Genomic DNA, 18313 nt, shown 5'->3' with positions numbered 1-18313 from the left:
TTCCTGTCCTTTGCGCCCCTCTTACCTGCGCAGAGAATAGGGAGGGGATGCCATTGCCTTGGCCTTCCTTGTGAAGGGAGGGAAGGAGGAAGGGAGGCGGCGCGCGCCCCCGCGTGTATCTATATCCCTCTGCTTCCCGCTATCCTTCCTTCCTGGAGGCGAGGAAGGAAAAGGGAGAGGGAATGGGAGGAATAGCCGCACGCGCCGCCGCCGCCAGAGGGATTGGCCGTTGGCCCCGCCCACCAGGTGAGCCTCGCGTACCAACGGCCGCCCCCCTCCTTCCCTCCCTCTCTCTCTCTCTCCCTCCCTCCGCGCGCGTTCTGGGCTTACCTGGCGCCCTTCAGGTAGAGGGGCAGCGCCCCTCCTTCCGCTTCGCCAACGGAAGGCAACAAGCCCACGTGCTCGAGGGAGGGGAGAGAGGGGGGAAATAATGCGGGCCTGAATGCGCGCGCGGAATCCCCCTCCTCTTTCTCGCCTTCCTCCTCTCACCTCCTCTTTAGTAGCACCGCCTCGCCAACACAAATGCCTTGCCCTCGCCTGCTTCTCCTCAGATAACAAGAAGAAGTGTGGCTTGCTTGCTTGCTTGCTTGGTGTCTTCCTCGAAGGCCTTTCTTTCCTCAGGCTCCTAAAACGTAACCAACTGGGAGAAGCAACAATACTTTTGTCTGTTGTCGAAGGCTTTCATGGCCGGGATCACAGGGTTGTTGCATGTTTTCCGGGCTGTATGGCCATGTTCTAGAAGTATTCTCTCCTGACGTTTCGCCCACATCTATGGCAAGCATACTCAGAGGTTGTGAGATATGGAGAAACTCAGCAAGGAAGGGTTGTTGTATGTTTTCCGGGCTGTATGGCCATGTTCTAGAAGTATTCTCTCCTGACGTTTTGCCCACATCTATGGCAAGCATCCTCAGAGGTTGTGAGATATGGAGAAACTCAGCAAGGAAGGGTTGTTGTATGTTTTCCGGGCTGTATGGCCATGTTCTAGAAGTATTCTCTCCTGACGTTTCGCCCACATCTATGGCAAGCATCCTCAGAGGTTGTGAGATATGGAGAAACTCAGCAAGGAAGGGTTGTTGTATGTTTTCCAGGCTGTATGGCCATGTTCTAGAAGTATTCTCTCCTGACGTTTCGCCCACATCTATGGCAAGCATCCTCAGAGGTTGTGAGATATGGAGAAACTCAGCAAGGAAGGGTTGTTGTATGTTTTCCGGGCTGTATGGCCATGTTCTAGAAGTATTCTCTCCTGACGTTTCGCCCACATTTATGGCAAGCATCCTCAGAGGTTGTGAGATATGGAGAAACTCAGCAAGGAAGGGTTGTTGTATGTTTTCCGGGCTGTATGGCGATGTTCTAGAAGTATTCTCTCCTGACGTTTCGCCCACATCTATGGCAAGCATCCTCAGAGGTTGTGAGATATGGAGAAACTCAGCAAGGAAGGGTTGTTGTATGTTTTCCGGGCTGTATGGCCATGTTCTAGAAGTATTCTCTCCTGACGTTTTGCCCACATCTATGGCAAGCATCCTCAGAGGTTGTGAGATATGGAGAAACTCAGCAAGGAAGGGTTGTTGTATGTTTTCCGGGCTGTATGGCCATGTTCTAGAAGTATTCTCTCCTGACGTTTCGCCCACATCTATGGCAAGCATCCTCAGAGGTTGTGAGATATGGAGAAACTCAGCAAGGAAGGGTTGTTGTATGTTTTCCAGGCTGTATGGCCATGTTCTAGAAGTATTCTCTCCTGACGTTTCGCCCACATCTATGGCAAGCATCCTCAGAGGTTGTGAGATATGGAGAAACTCAGCAAGGAAGGGTTGTTGTATGTTTTCCGGGCTGTATGGCCATGTTCTAGAAGTATTCTCTCCTGACGTTTCGCCCACATTTATGGCAGGCATCCTCAGAGGTTGTGAGGTATGGAGAAACTCAGCAAGGAAGGGTTGTATGTTTTCCAGGCTGTATGGCCATGTTCTAGAAGTATTCTCTCCTGACGTTTCGCCCACATCTATGGCAAGCGTCCTCAGAGGTTGTGAGATATGGAGAAACTCAGCAAGGAAGGGTTGTTGTATGTTTTCCGGGCTGTATGGCCATGTTCTAGAAGTATTCTCTCCTGACGTTTTGCCCACATCTATGGCAAGCATCCTCAGAGGTTGTGAGATATGGAGAAACTCAGCAAGGAAGGGTTGTTGTATGTTTTCCAGGCTGTATGGCCATGTTCTAGAAGTATTCTCTCCTGACGTTTCGCCCACATCTATGGCAAGCATCCTCAGAGGTTGTGAGATATGGAGAAACTCAGCAAGGAAGGGTTGTTGTATGTTTTCCGGGCTGTATGGCCATGTTCTAGAAGTATTCTCTCCTGACGTTTCGCCCACATCTATGGCAGGCATCCTCAGAGGTTGTGAGGAATGGAGAAACTCAGCAAGGAAGGGTTGTATGTTTTCCAGGCTATATGGCCATGTTCTAGAAGTATTCTCTCCTAACCCTCACAAACTCTGAGGATGCCTGCCATAGTGCTTTTCCAAAAGGCACCAGCTAATCCCTCTGTGATGCCAGGAATACAGCTTAATGGTGTAACATTAGAAATGTTGACCATTTCTGCTACCTTGGCAGCCACCTCTCCACAAAAGTCAACATTGACACTGAAATACAACACCGCCTGAGCTCTGCAAGCGCAGCATTTTTCAGAATGAAGCAGAGAGTGTCATGCATGTACATTAATACTGTTTTCAAGATTTTTAGGCACTTAGTAGTGGAAATCATCTATCGGACAGATGACAAGCTATTTAACCTCAGCAGACTGAGAGCCAAAACCAAGGTCACCACAACATCTGTTATAGAACTCCAATATGCCGATGACAACATAGTCTGCGCGCATTCAGAAGAAGACCTACAAGCCACTCTAAACACCTTCGCAGAAGCATACTAGAAGCTCGGCCTCTCATTGAACATCGAGAAAACCAAAGTGCTCTTCCAACAGGCACCAGCTAATCCCTCTGCAATGCCAGGAATACAGCTTAATGGTGTAACATTAGAAATGTCGACCATTTTCGCTACCTTGGTAGCCACCTCTCCACAAAAGTCAACATTGACACTGAAATACAACACCGCCTGAGCTCTGCGAGCGCAGCATTTTTCAGAATGAAGCAGAGAGTGTCATGCATGTACATTAATACTGTTTTCAAGATTTTTAGGCACTTAGTAGTGGAAATCATCTATCGGACAGATGGCAAGCTATTTAACCTCAGCAGACTGAGAGCCAAAACCAAGGTCACCACAACATCTGTTATAGAACTCCAATATGCCGATGACAACATAGTCTGCGCGCATTCAGAAGAAGACCTACAAGTCACTCTAAACACCTTCGCAGAAGCATACTAGAAGCTCGGCCTCTCATTGAACATCGAGAAAACCAAAGTGCTCTTCCAACAGGCACCAGCTAATCCCTCTGCAATGCCAGGAATACAGCTTAATGGTGTAACATTAGAAATGTCGACCATTTTCGCTACCTTGGTAGCCACCTCTCCACAAAAGTCAACATTGACACTGAAATACAACACCGCCTGAGCTCTGCGAGCGCAGCATTTTTCAGAATGAAGCAGAGAGTGTTTGACGACCGGGACATCCGTAGAGATACCAAGGTGCTTGCTTATAAAGCCATTGTCCTCCCAACCCTGTTTTATGCCTGCAAAACGTGGACGGTCTACAGATGTCACATTGAACTCCTGGAGTGTATCCATCAGCGTTGCCTCAGAAAAATCCTGCAAATCTCTTGGGAAGACAGGTGGACAAATGTCAGTGTACTTGAGGAAGCAAAGAACACCAGCATTGAAGCAATGCTCCCTACGCCATCAACTCCGCTGGACTGGCCATGTTGTCCGAATGCCCGATCACCGTCTCCCAAAGCAGTTGCTCTACTCCGAACTCAAGAAAGGGAAACGTAATGTTGGTGGGCAGGAAAAGAGATTTAAAGATGGGCTTAAAGCCAACCTTAAAAACTGGCATAGACACTGAGAACTGGGAATTCCTGGCCCTTGAGCGCTCTAATTGGAAGTCAGCTGTGACCAGCAGTGCTGCGGAGTTCGAAGAGGCACGAATGGAGGGCTTAAGGGAGAAACGTACCAAGAGGAAGGAGCGTCAAGCCTACGAGGGATCGCCTAAGTAAGTAAGCCTGCCATAGATGTGGGCGAAACGTTAGGAGAGAATACTTTTAGAATATGGCCATACAACCCGGAAAACACAACAATCCTGTGATCCCGGCCATGAAAGCCTTTGACAACACATTAAGCAAGGAAGGTTTATATATATATATATATATCTGTGGAAAGTCCAGGGTGAGAGAAGAACTCTTTGTCAGTTGGAGGCCAGTGTGAATGTTGTAGTTAATCACCTTGATTAGCATTGAATAGCTTCATCTCTGGCTTCTTCCTGCCTGGGGGCATCCTTTGTTCAGAGTCATTAGCTGCCCCTGGTTCCTATGTCTGGAACTCCTCTGTTTTCAAAGTGTTGCTTCTTATTTACTGTTCTGATTTTTGAGTTTTTAAATACTGGTAGCCAGATTTTGGACATCAGAAGAGGTGTAAGGCCAAGAGCAAGCCAGGAGAGTAAAGACAAAGATCTACCCAGAGGAAAGGTGTTCTTACCATACATTAAGGGAACCACTGACCGCATAGGCAAACTAATGAAGATGCACAACCTACAAACGATCTACAGACCCACAAAGAAAATCCAACAAATGCTACAGTCAGCGAAGGACAAGAGGGATCCTCTCAGCTCTGCAGGAGACTACCGTATAACATGCAGCTGTGGACAAGTCTACATACGGACCACCAAACGCAGCATTGCCCAAACACGAATCAAAGAATATGAAAGGCAATGCAGACTAACTCAACCAGAGAAATCAGCCATAGCAGAGCACTTGATGAACCAACCTGGACACAGTATATTATTTGAGAACACAGAAATGCTTGACCACTCCAACAACTATCATGTCAGACTACACAGAGAAGCCATTGAAATTCACAAGCATGTGGACAACTTCAACAGAAAGGAGAAAACCATGAAAATGAACAAAATCTGGCTACCAGTTTTAAAAAAAACCCCAACAATACTTTTTATTATTTTGGTGGCGGGGGGGGGGGGGGGGTAGCTCTATATTAGGCATGGGCCAACTTGGGCCCTCCAGGTGTTTTGGACTTCAACTCCCACAATTCCTAACAGCTGGTAGGCTGTTAGGAATTGTGGGAGTTGAAGTCCAAAACACCTGGAGGGCCCAAGTTGGCCCATGCCTGCTCTCTAGCATATGCAAAGGGATCTTACTCTTTTCAGACAGAGAATGGGATTGTTGGCCTAAACTTTTCTGAATAGTCACCTCAAAATCATACCCACATGTTCTGCACTCCTATGCATTTGTGAAAGTGGGTTGTCGAAATAATGTACCGTAGAGTCTCGCTTCAAGCCAAGATTAATTACAGCTTTTCTGTGTTAGAAAGTATGGAAATAACACTGCAAATCTAAAATGGATTTTCAGCATTCGTTGTCTAACAAACCAAAAACACATGCATACACTTATGTGTTCTTATGTATATGCATGCATGGTTTTTGCCGTACACAGTAGAGTCTCGCTTATCCAACATAAACAGGCCGGCAGAACATTGGATAAGCGAAATTGTTGTATAATCAGGGGGGATTAGGAAAAAGCCTATAAAATGTCAAATTATGTTATGATTTTACAAATTAAGCACCAAAACATCATGTTTTACAATAAATCAACAGAAAAAGCAATTCAATACATGGTAACGTTATGTAGTTACTGTATTCACGAATTTAGCACCAAAACATCACAATGTATTGAAAACATTGACTACAAAAACATTGACTACTAAAAATCGACTACAAATAAAGATAGAATTGCATAAAATGAACTTAGTGTAACAACATTGTCAGAAGTTCAGTCCTTGGTGCTTAGAGAAACAACTGTGGATATGGGCGGGAGGCAGACTGCGTTGGATAATACAGAACTTTGGATAAGCGAAGGTTGGATAAGTGAGATTCTACTGTAGTGAATGGTTAGTAAAATGCATATTTCTTCCAAGCGTGCAAATAAAATATTTACATTTTCTATTTGGAACAAACATTTCCCAATGCCATGACATGTTCAACGAAATCCTAAAAACTGGGACCAGAAATTGCAACACTTTTTGTTTGCATACAGAGAAGTACCGCAGGAAAGCACTGGTTTGGACGAACACCTAGAGGACCAATGGACATTCTGAAAGCAGCTTGGGCTGGACAGGAAGACATCCAGGAGACAGACATCATTAGCTATTAGATCATTAGAATTTACAGCAGCATCTAAAAAAGAGACAATGCAGCTGAAAATTTAACATCCGTCCAGCAAAGACAGAAACAGCAAAGTGACATTAAATCGAGACATTGGACATTTAAGATTGGAGACCAAGTCCTCATGTTGAAGCCTAGATCTAAGAAGAAATTAGAAGTGGCATGGGAGGGCCCATATAGTGTAATCACAAAAATGTTGGATGCAAATTATTTAGTCTCTAAGAATTCAGAAGGGGAAAGGTGTAAGAAATTGCATGCCAACATGCTAAAGCCTTATTATTCTAGAGAAAATTTTGTGTTACAGGTTTCCCATGTAAATTCCGGGGGGATATCCTTATCCGTTTGGGGGGAGATAAATCGGGACGATACCCTGCCTGATATAGCAGATAGTGCAAATCTATCTACAGCTCAGAAGTGGCAGATTCAAGCAAATGAAGTGAGAGTTCTAGGTTGTGGAGGTTGGAGAAAGGAGAGTGGACATATTTTGGGGAGCTGTAATTTTGAGTTGAGAGCATAGTTTTGACAACTATCTTGAGATAAAGATAATTAGTTGATGATTCTCTAGACAGAGATTTAAGAAAATCAGAAGAGTCCTGTTTGTTGAATTATTAACATAGTGAAATTACCTCAATATTCAAAGTTTTGGAACTGCTGTAACTAAGCCAAGAGCTTGATTGATTGTGAAACCACTATGCTTAAGTTCCTGACTGTAACCACTACACATTCCCGTTCAAACTAATAAATATGATATCTTGTTTTCCTCAAAAATACTGCCTTGAGTGTATCTTTCCTCAGTGCCATAAAATACCTAATAAATCTAGAAGAGTACATCTGAGGTACAAGATAGAACATCTATACCTCTCTATACAATTACAAATATATAATTGGTGGAATACCAAAAAGTGTTCCCATTATACATTGGTGGCAGCGCTTATCCGGGATAAGGCAGTGGGTTCTACTTACCTTCCCCCCATACAGGAGGAGGGCAACCTACTGTAAAAGGCCTCTTCCTCTCCGTCATACTATGCATCAGAGGAAGTAGAATCTTGGAAAGCTGATGCTACCAACTTCACCTTGTCGCCTCATCACCCTGGCCACAAATTTTGCATTTCTATGCACCTGAGGCAGTAGATTTAGGACTTTTAATCACATAAGACAGCCAAATTGACATTGCAGTTGGATGAGCACCACTGCAGCCGGTTTGCCTCCCTCCCCCCCCCCCCCCGCCACATCAATATCTCCCACAACGTCCCTGTTACCTACCTTTGTACAATGGGTACCTTCTGTACCAGAAAGCCAACAGCAAAGTGATATCAGGGACAGAGTTCTCTTTTTCCCTTTCCCCCCTGCCTTGTTATCCCCAAGCTGACCAAGCTGGAATTGTACAATTGCTCTAAAAATAAACACAAGGAACAGCAATAGTGAGGGAAAGCTGAGGGTATGTGGCAATACTATAGCTGAACCACAGATTGGTAAATCGGTGCAATTGCATGATTGAAGAGAAGTGACATATCAAAAGTGTTCAGCCCAATATGTATCCGCTGTCAATGATAGCATGACTGCCGTGGAATAGCGGGTTCTTGCAATGAAGTCAAGGAAGGCAATGAATCAAGGATCCAATCCTGGAAGCTAACAAGGGCCAGCCCTGGATTGGGGGGGGGGGGCTGTTACTGAGTATTAGGTGGTTATACTTTTGAAAAAGCAACTGGCAAAACCACTTCTGAGTTTTCATTGTCTAAGAAAATTCTGTGAAATTAATGGAATGATCATAGATCAACAATGACTTGCTCAGTGTGATCCTTTTTGATCAGTATGCTGTCTCTGGGCATTGGGGTTCAATGCAAAACTGCCCACAACCAACTCTGGCCTGTTTGGAGACCTTCCTCCTACCCTTTGACATTTTGCTCGTTTGGAGTCATGCTGTGAAAATTTATTGCTGTTTGAAAAGCTAGCTATAAAACACAGGGCGTGTTCCTGGTGCAGATGTATGCACTGGGTGCTTTCTTTAGATAAGATGCAGTGGCTTATAACTGAATGTTAGTTTCTGATACAATTTTATGCATTTCTTCTTTTCCCAGACTACTTGTTCTGGCTGAAGATTATCAAGGGTCTAGTCCAACACTGGGATGCCACCAGTCCTGCTTTAACTAGATTTTTCTCTTGTGTGCCTTCCAGTTACTTTTGACTAACCATGAACATAGACACTCTAGGCCTAAATAACCTAAAGAAGTGTTTTCCAAACTCTGGTCTTTCAGGTGGTTTGGACTTCAGCTTCCAGAATCCCCACTCATTGACCAAGGTTTCTGAGAGTACTTGGATGGGAGATTGTCAGTGAATGCCAGGTTAGACTACATGGGAGGGAACAGGCAAAACCTCATCTGAGTATTTTTTTTTTGACAAAGGAAATTCTATGAAATCACCATATGTCAATTGGCAGTTTGAAGTCACACAAAAACACACATAAAACAATACTATTGTGTGGTTTTCTGGGCAAAACTTGCCTTTACTTTCCTCTGAGTTAGAGGGATGGTGACTGGAACCCTGGTCACTTGTCCAAGTGTCCTACTCAAAGCACTACTACACCATGCTGGCTCTTCTAGTTAGAATTACTCTTGCTTTAGTGCAAGGCCTAATGGAATCAACAAAAGAAGAAAATAAAGACCAAATAAATTGTTGCAGAGAGCCAAACTCCACTTACGATTTCTATTTTATATTTTTAATTTTGGTTTTTCACGTTAAATTATGCTGGGGAGCTGTTAAATCTAGTGTCAAGTGTCATTTCAAAGCTTGCAAGAGATTTAATTCGTCATTGCAGGAAGGGAGCAAAAAATGGCAGTCCTAGAATAGATCAAAGGCTGCAAAAATAACCTTTGTGCAAATCCAGTCTATGCCAGTGATGAGAAAACTGTTCTTCGGGATGTTGACTACAGTGTCCATCAGTCTCAGGATAATCAGTAGCAAGAGAATTGAAAACCACCTTGGAGTATTCCTTGCCTTAGAAAATCCAATTAAATTCATGAAGTTAGCATAAATTGACAGGTGTATTGAAGGTACACAGGGACACCCACACAAACCAGAAATACTTAGAAGACCCTAGGTTCTCAAGTCCTACTCAGTAACTTTCCTAACAGGATATCTGACTTCAAAAATCCAATTTGTTTTAATATTTTTGAAAACATAAGGAAATATAATATGACTTGGCACTGGTAGCCAACTGCCCAGCCTCATGCATACATTATTTTATAAATAAAGTCATTGAGACATCACAATTTCTTGCTCTGCGGGATTTTTCACTAATGCACGTATTTAGAATCTGGCTTTGGATACATGCATTCTGCTTCAAGATAATATCAGTTTTAACTGCAGGCACATTTCTTAAGACAGAAATGTCAAAGGCCCTGGTTCTATCAGAATGTACAGCCAATACTTTTGTAAAGAGACGCTTGACACATTCAGGAAGGACTAGTTCAAGAAGGGGCAGTTCTGAAAGGAAATGAGAGAGAGAGAGCTTGCCTAACCTTTTCATTGTCTGCCATTTCTATTCAGCAATTTTTCATTCTACTAAGCTTTGCATCAGGAGAAGGGAATGTGTAGCTCTCTAGATCTTGCTTATCAGCAAAGCCAACAGTGAAGGATAGCAGTTGCAGTCCAGAAATGGTGCAGTATTGCTTCATGTATTGCATTGTATAGAGCACAAAGCATTGATTTTATATGTTTATATGTTTTAAATGTACCTTGTTGTTGTATTTTGTGGTGTATTTTGGGCTTGGTCCCCATGTGAGCCGCCCCAAGTCCCTTCGGGGAGATGGGGTGGGATACAAGAGTAAAGTTGTTGTTGTTATTGTTATTATTGCTAAAGTGGGCAGATACAGTTAGATACATTTGCTAGGGTCAGAAACTCTGATGAAGAACTGCAAATAAAGAAATTGCTATTTTCTTACCAGAGAGAATACCTCTCTAAGAACTTCTAGGTCTTCCAGCACAACTGTGGTATTATTATTATTATTATTATTATTATTATTATTATTATTATTATTATTGAGACAAAGACATAGTATGACACAGAAAACTAGATATACGGTATATGCTGGATTTTGTATCACAAAACCACAAGTTGAACACTTCCCAAGTGTTTTGGACTGTGTGATGTGCCACCTTGTGGTGGTGGTGGTGGGGTTAACTGCTCCAAGGACGCCGAGAGCTGTGTTGGTGGTAGTGTAACTACCGGCAGGTCCAACCAAGCCAGAGAGGTCTCAGTTGAGGAATGGAACTAAGAGCACCTAACCCATTAGCTTTATGGAGAAACAAACCAAAACGAAGTCTATACTGGCTCGGTCGTCGCCCAGGATATGCTTAAGTGCAGGCTAAGGTCTTTAGGCACTGCATCCATGTGCCGATCACCACTGGGACCACCTTGACTGGCTTGTGCCAGAGTCTTTGTAATTGAATCTTTAAATCCTCATTTCATGTCAGCTTTTCCAGTTGTTGCTCCTCAATTCTGCTGTCACCTGGGATTGCTGTTGCTATTATTTTATTATTATTATTATTATTATTATTATTATTATTATTATTAGTATTATTATTATTATTTTTATTATTATTATTTTTTCTGATGGAAGCAGACCATAAAACTGGATTGAAGGACTTAAGACAATGCTGGTGAAGTGTTCTTTTAAAGGAGGTTTTTAAGATCAAGTCAGGGGGCTGCTATGGTTTTTAGTTTGAAAATGTTTTTATGGATTTTAATGGAATTTTTAAATACAATTGACATTTAATTCTGTTTAAATGTTTGTATATTTGTAGATTATAAATTGTATTGAAATGCTTTCAATGTTAGCCGCTTTGAGTCTCTTTGTGGGGAGAAAAAGTGGGGTACAGTATAAATAAACAGTAATAATACACTGATATATAATGCAGTTTCAAACTGCATTTTATGGTCATTGTAGACTCATATAATGTAATTTGATGCAGCTAAACTGTGTAGATGGGGCCTATGTAGGTCTTCCAGCATGACTGGAGAAAACTGGCTTGAGAGTCACACTGGAATTCCTAGAGAGAACAAATGTGTGAATAATGGAATTCACTGGAAATGTTCTGTCTTTTTCAAGACAACTGTAGATGCACAAAGCACTGCTAGAGTGGCTGGATAACTGCAAAGAGATTTGCAGGAGCAACATCAACTTTCACTCTCCCTCCACAGACACCTTTTTTTATATCAAACCACATTCCTTCTATGTAATCAAGGCACCCCGGTTAAATGATGTCAAGCCAAAACATGCTTGTTTTATTTCATGAACGAATGCCCAACTTTACATATTATCTTTTTGAATTATATTCTGATATTGCGTCCAAGGACTCTTATCTTTGTTGTATGATCTTTTTTACCAACTAATTCTTGCTAAAACCAATAGTCAAATTCATTTAACATATATAGATGGATAGATAGATAGATATAGATAGATCATATTTGTGCATTTGCTTTGTAAATACTTATCCAGTATGCTGTTTTTAATTGCTGTGCAAGCCCTGAACAGATTTACTCTTTAAATGTTTTTCCCAAGGGATTATTACAGTATATATATAGTACAGAGAGAGAGAGAGTTACTACTACAGTAGAGTCTTGCTTATCCAACCTTTGATTATCCAACGCAGTCTGCCTCCCACCCAAATCCACAGCTGTTTCTCTTGGCAGCATGGACTGAACTTTTTATGTATTTAACTTCCAACAATGTTGTTACAATAAGTTTGTAGTCATTTCTCAGTAACCAATGTTTTTTAGTCAACGTTTTCAATACATTGTGATGTTTTGGTGCTACATTAGTAAATACAATAATTACCACATAATGTTACTGTGTATTGAATTGCTGTTTCTGTAAATTTGTTGTAAAACATGATGTTTTGATACTTAATTTGAAAAATCATAACGTAATTTGACATTTAATAGGCTTTTCCTTAATCCCTCCTTATTATCCAACATTTTCGCTTATTCAACGTTCTGCCATTAGATAAATGAGACTCTTCTGTATTTGCTTTTGTCTGAATATGAGCACTGGACGATTTATAAGAAACGTTTTTTATTCCCTTGCAAATATTATTCTCCTCAATATCTGTGTCTATATCCATTTATCTAGCGTTACAACTATAGGACTTGCTCTTGTTCAAATATGAAAACTGAACGATTTATCAACATGATTTTGTTCACTTGTGAATGTTAAGGTAAAGGTTTTCCCCTGACATCAAGTCTAGTCGTCTCCGACTAGGGTTGGTGCTCATCTCCATTTCTAAGTTGGAGCTGGCGATGTCCATAGACACCTCCAAGGTCATGTGGCCAGCATGACTGCATGGAGCGCTGTTACCTTCCCTCTGGAGTGGTACCTGTTGATCTACTCACATTTGCATGTTTTCGAACTGCTAGGTTGGCAGAAGCTAGGCCTAATAGCAAGAGCTTGTGAATGTTACTCTCTATATCTATAGCTACCCTGTTTCCCTGAAAATAAGACAGTGTCTTATATTAATTTTTGCTCCTAAAGATTCGCTAGGTCTTATTTTCAGAAGATGTCTTATTTTTCCATGAAGAAGAATTTGCATTTATTGTTGAACAAAAAAATGAACATTTATTATATAATTTACAGTAGTTGTCATCACAAACCAGCATAACCAGACAAACTGTGAATCCTATCAAGAATTTCTTGTTACTACCATTATTTCCATGTACAACAATCTATGGTACATGCATTTACCAATCCTGCATGCTCTGGTGTTCTCTTTGGCGGGCATGCTTCCAAACACAAACTTTGCTAGGTCTTACTTTTGTGGGAGGCCTTATATTTAGCAGTTCAGCAAAACCTCTTCTAGGTCTTATTTTCAGGGGATGTCTTATTTTCGCGGAAACTGTAGTTATGTATCTACTCTAGTGCTTGCTTTTGTTTGGATTCAAAACCTGGACAATATAACTGTGTCCAGTTATATATAACTGTGATTGTGTTTTCATGGAAATGTTACTTACTCTTTGTGTTGTCAAAGGCTTTCATGGCCGGAATGACTGGGTTGCTGTGAGTTTTCCGTGCTGTATAGCCATGTTCCAGAAGCATTCTCTCCTGACATAGAATCATAGAATAGTAGAGTTGGAAGAGACCTCATGGGCCATCCAGTCCAACCCCCTGCTCGTCGTCTCACTCGTTCAGTCGTTTTCGACTCTTCATGACCTCCTGGATCAGTCCACGCCAGAGTTCCCTGTCGGCCGTCACTGCCCCTAGTTCCTTCAAGGTTGAGCCAGTCACTTCAAGGATACCGTCCATCCATCTTGCCCTTGGTCGTCCTCTCTTCCTTTTTCCTTCCATTTTCCCCAGCATCGTGATCTTCTCCAAGCTTTCCTGTCTTCTCATGATGTGGCCAAAATACTTCAACTTTGCCTCTAATATCCTTCCCTCCAGTGAGCAGCCGGGCATTATTTCCTGGAGGATGGACTGGTTGGATCTTCTTGCGGTCCAAGGCACTCTCAGGATTTTCCTCCAGCACCACAGTTCAAAAACATCCATATTTCTTCACTCAGCTTTCCTTATGGTCCAGCTCTCATGTCTATAGGTGACTACGGGGAATACCATTGCTTTAACTATGCGGACCTTCGTTGCCAGTGTGATGTCTCTGCTTTTCAGTATTTTATCGAGGTTGGCCATTGCTCTCCTCCCAAGAAGTAAACGTCTTCTAATTTCCTGGCTGCAGTCTGCATCTGCAGTGATCTTCGCACTAGAAATATAAAGTCTGTCACTGCCTCCACGTTTTTTCCCTCTATTTGCCAGTTGTCAATCGGTCTGGTTGCCATGATTTTGGTTTTCTTGACGTTTAACTGCAACCCAGCTTTTGCACTTTCTTCTTTCACCTTGGTGATAAGGCTCCTCAGCTCTTCCTCACTTTCGGCCATCAGAGTGGTATCATCTGCATACCTAAGGTTGTTAATATTTCTTCCAGAAATTTTAACTCCAGCCTTGGAATCGTCAAGACCCGCACGTCGCATGATGTGTTCTGCGTACAAGTTGAATAAGTAGGGCGATAGTATACAGTAACCCCCCGCTAAGAAGCAGGAAATCGCAATCAAAGCACCCCCGGCAGATGGCCATCCAGCCTCTGCTTAAAAGCCTCCAAAGAAGGAGCCTCCACCACAGTCTGGGGCAGAGAGTTCCACTGCCAAACAGCTCTCACAGTGAGGAAGTTCTTCCTGATATTCAGGTAGAATCTCCTTTCCTGTAGTTTGAAGCCATTGTTCCATGTCCTAGTCTGCAGGGCAGCAGAAAACAAGCTTGCTCCCTCCTCCCTATGACTTCCCTTCACGTATTTGTACATGGCTATTGTGTCTCTTCTCAGCCTTCTCTTTTGCCCACATTTATGGCAGGCATGAGAGAATGCTTCTGGAACATGGCCATACAGCCCGGAAAACTCACAGCAACCCAGTTACTCTTTGCATATGCCTTTGCCTATATCTACCGTATGTATCCCAGTTACTCCTCTCGGTCTTGCTTTTGTTTGAATATGGAACCTGGGCCCAATTTATAATAATGGTTTTGTTCCCTTTGGTCACTCACAGATGTATACATAAACTGAGAACTTCTTCCTTAAAAATACAGAACTCCAGTGGGGATCTTTCCAAAAATATTCCGAGCATCTAATGCATGAGAGAGAGAGAGAGAGAGGGGGGGGGATCATTCTTCTGTATTGGTATAGCTATGGGGAGTTTAAATTGCCAGTGGGAGTGAATGAGGCAAGAGAAAACACAGTAGTCCTCCCTCCTCCAGTGAAAGAGTATGAGTTGCTAGGCAACCTCCCACTGAACACTGGCCTTCTTTTTCATTACCATAACTGAGCCGATCCATCTCCTAGCAGTCCTTTCAATTCCAAGGCCATGCGAGATACACGGCCTTGTAAGAAGGTGTAGAGGATATATAAAACGCTGTCAGGAAATATTGCTAAAAGCTCAAATAGAGTCCTTCCATTTGAGAGGCCTACCATTTTATTATCAATTTCTGAGAGAGCAGAAAAGCTTTAAAGTGGTTCGTACGAACCTAAATGTGCAGGGAGATGGGGGACGGATAATATTAAACCCTCTCTTGGGATTTTGGATGGGAATGAATTGCAGCACAGAATTTTCCTCGCAAAGTACTTCAGGCAACTATTTAAGAGCAACTGGCTCCTGAACCTTTAATAGAGATGTAGAAGACAGGAGCGTCAGGCTCCATTTGCTGAAATCCCTTCTTTTACACAGAAATGCTGTCTTTTTTTTTTTTTTTTTGTATTTGACTAGTCTATCCATATTGTATGAACGGTGAAAAAATGCTCTTATAGTCTGCTACAACATACAGAGGATTCAAATATGGCATTACTACATATACAGTAGACTGTCACTTATCCAACCTTTGCTTATTCAACGTTCTGGATTATCCAACGCAGTTTGCCTTTTAGTAGTCAGTGTTTTTGTAGTCAATGTTCTCAATACATTGCAATGTTTTGGTGAAAAATTCATAAATACAGTAATTACTACATAACGTTAATAATAATAATAATAATAATAATAATAATAATAATAATAATAATAATAATAACTTTATTTTTATACCCCGCCCCATCTCCCTGAAGGGGATATATATCTATATATATAAAAGGGTAATGAAATTTCGGCCTAGGACAAAACAACAAAACTACACATCCCAGAAACACTAAACTTGGCAGCACAACCCCTCATCCATGCCTCTACGTTCATACAGCAAAAAGAAAAGAAAAATAAAGTCCTAATTAGAGGGAGAGGAATAATTGTTTTTATCCAATTGCTGCCAGTTAGAAGGCTAAGCTCCGCCCACTTGGTCTCCTAGCAACCCACTCAGCCCAGGGGACAGGCAGAGTTAGGCCTCACTTAGGCCTCTTCCACACTGCCGATAAAATACAGATTATCAGATTTTAACTGGATTATATGGCAGTGTAGACTCACGGCCCTTCCACACAGCTATATAACCCATTTATAATCTTATATTATCTGCTTTGAACTGGATTATCTTGACTCCACACTGCCATATAATCCACTTCAGTGTGCATTTTATACAGCTGTGTAGAAGGGGCCTCATACTTCGCCACAGCAACGCATGGCCGGGCACAGCTAGTATAATATATAATAACAGCAACATGACAATAAAACAAATATCCCAACAATAAAACATCAGCATCAATAAAACAGTCATAAAAATCAACATACAGCATAAAATGTTAAAAACAGGAGACTAATACACGGATAATAACATTATCATGTATTGAACTGCTTTTTCTAACGATTTGTTGTAAATCATGATGTTTTGGTGCTTAATTTGTAAAATCATGATGTAATTTGATGTTTAATAGGCTTTTCCTTAATCCCTCCTTATTATCCAACATTTTCGCTTATCCAACGTTCTGCCGGCCCAATTATGTTGGATAAGTGAGACTCTACTGTACTTGAAAAATCCAAGCAGTAATGTTTGACGTGTCCTTTCTTAAAGAAAAGATATTATCTCCACACCCCATTTGAAAACAGTCCCACCCATTCTTGAGAGTATGCAGTTTGCTGTAGTTTTACAAAGGAAGTATTTGCCAAGTCCAGTAGAGACCTGGGACATTCCCAAGAGCTTGTTTCTTTGTTTAACATCCTATCAACCTGTAATGATTGCAAATATCTGCATGAAAAAAGGAAATCCGAGCTGTGCTGAAGCAAAGTAAACAGTCTGTGGTGGTCAAATACAAAACTATTGTGCAGGATGGAAAATGCAACCAGCTGTGGCATTTCAGGGTTGTATCTGCACTTTATAAAGATTCCATGTTGGCAACTGGATAAAAATAAAAACAATTGTTGATGAAAAGGTGGATGGTTCCAGTTCCACATATAGAAACATGACCTTTCAAAGATGAGGAAGATCTTTGAGTAAGAATTTCACTAGTTTTAGGTTGCATGTAACATGTATCAGACAAAATGAGAAATGAAATTTCTAGCATATGCTTTTGTGGGTTTCAACCAACGTCATCAGATTTTATCAAAGGCTTTCATGGCCGGAATCACTGGGTTGCTGTGACTCACAGTCATCAGATACATTAATAAAGGTGCCACAGGTGATTTTATATAGATGATTTTAAGTTTGTATAATTTACATTTTGATCTATTTAACAATGAAATTATCTAAATGTCAATTTCCTTTTCATTCAAAATATGCTTCTATGTTTAGTTCTTACAAGAAGAAAATAAAAAAGAAGCACTACACTCCAGACCTAAATAAAGACTATGATGGGGGCAGCAGCAACAGCAGCTGTGGCTTCAGATCTGTGAATCAGAGGATGTGGATGCAACAACATGCATCTGGAGCTTGCAATCAAACCAGAAGAGCTATAATGATCAAACCTTGTAACATCAGTCCATCCATGAAGTCAATTTTAAGATGACTGAAAGTAGCATTTTACCCCAACAAATGACCCATGCCACAACGTTAAGCTTTGCCGCAAAATTATAGGGTATTAAAGGAGCTAAAGAAACCAAAGCCATCAGATCCTGCCTGATCTCTGAAGCTAAGCAGGATCAGCCTTGGTAAGTACTGGGATGGAAATTGCCAATAAATACCAGGTGCCATATCTACACTGAAACTTGCCCTGCTTACTTTTTAGTTTGATTCCCTTTCAGATTTATCTTCCCTACCTGTTGTATCTATTTGTAATAGACACTCCCTAAATTAGTTTTGATTATTGCCCAGATGTCATCCTATACTGGACCTTTAATGCCTGGATGATTGTTTAACATTTTAACTATGTTGATTTTAACTATGACTTGTTTAAATTGTTTTTAAATTGTGTTGTCTGATGTCTAAATTGTTATTTTATGATTTTATGTGATTATATTGGGCTTGTTCCCCATGTGAGCCGCCCCGAGTCCCCAGCTAGGGAGATGGAGGCGGCATACAAAAATAAATTTATTATTATATTA

At 41.5% G+C, this 18313-nt stretch overlaps 1 protein-coding gene and 1 long non-coding RNA gene across 10 annotated transcripts in view; one reads left to right on the top strand and one right to left on the bottom strand.

The window, feature by feature from the left end:
- galnt3 (polypeptide N-acetylgalactosaminyltransferase 3) overlaps positions 1-432 on the bottom strand; it is a 26548-nt gene extending 26116 nt beyond the window's left edge. For 4 of the 8 annotated variants that reach the window (XR_010002363.1, XM_062969221.1, XM_016998830.2 and 1 more), the window contains exon 1: positions 26-163. The gene's annotated coding sequence lies outside the window, so the exon portion shown is untranslated. Of the gene's footprint in view, positions 1-25; positions 164-330 lie in introns of those variants that run through there. The other 4 variants (XM_062969220.1, XM_062969225.1, XM_016998832.2 and 1 more) reach the window with 3 other exon arrangements.
- LOC134295726 (uncharacterized) lies at positions 119-18313 on the top strand. Of its 2 annotated transcripts, none has more exons than XR_010002364.1 (2): positions 119-246; positions 6203-7098. It is a non-coding gene; the product is annotated as an uncharacterized LOC134295726 (long non-coding RNA). The 2 variants fall into 2 exon arrangements; XR_010002365.1 differs by lacking the exon at positions 6203-7098 and adding an exon at positions 17565-18313 and having other exon boundaries at positions 139-246.

This window comes from Anolis carolinensis, chromosome 1 (assembly GCF_035594765.1).
Source record: "Anolis carolinensis isolate JA03-04 chromosome 1, rAnoCar3.1.pri, whole genome shotgun sequence".
In the NCBI taxonomy this organism is placed as follows: Eukaryota; Metazoa; Chordata; class Lepidosauria; order Squamata; family Dactyloidae; genus Anolis; species Anolis carolinensis.
The sequence above is the reverse complement of the archived record's forward strand: the minus strand, read 5'-3'. Positions and strand labels throughout refer to the sequence as shown.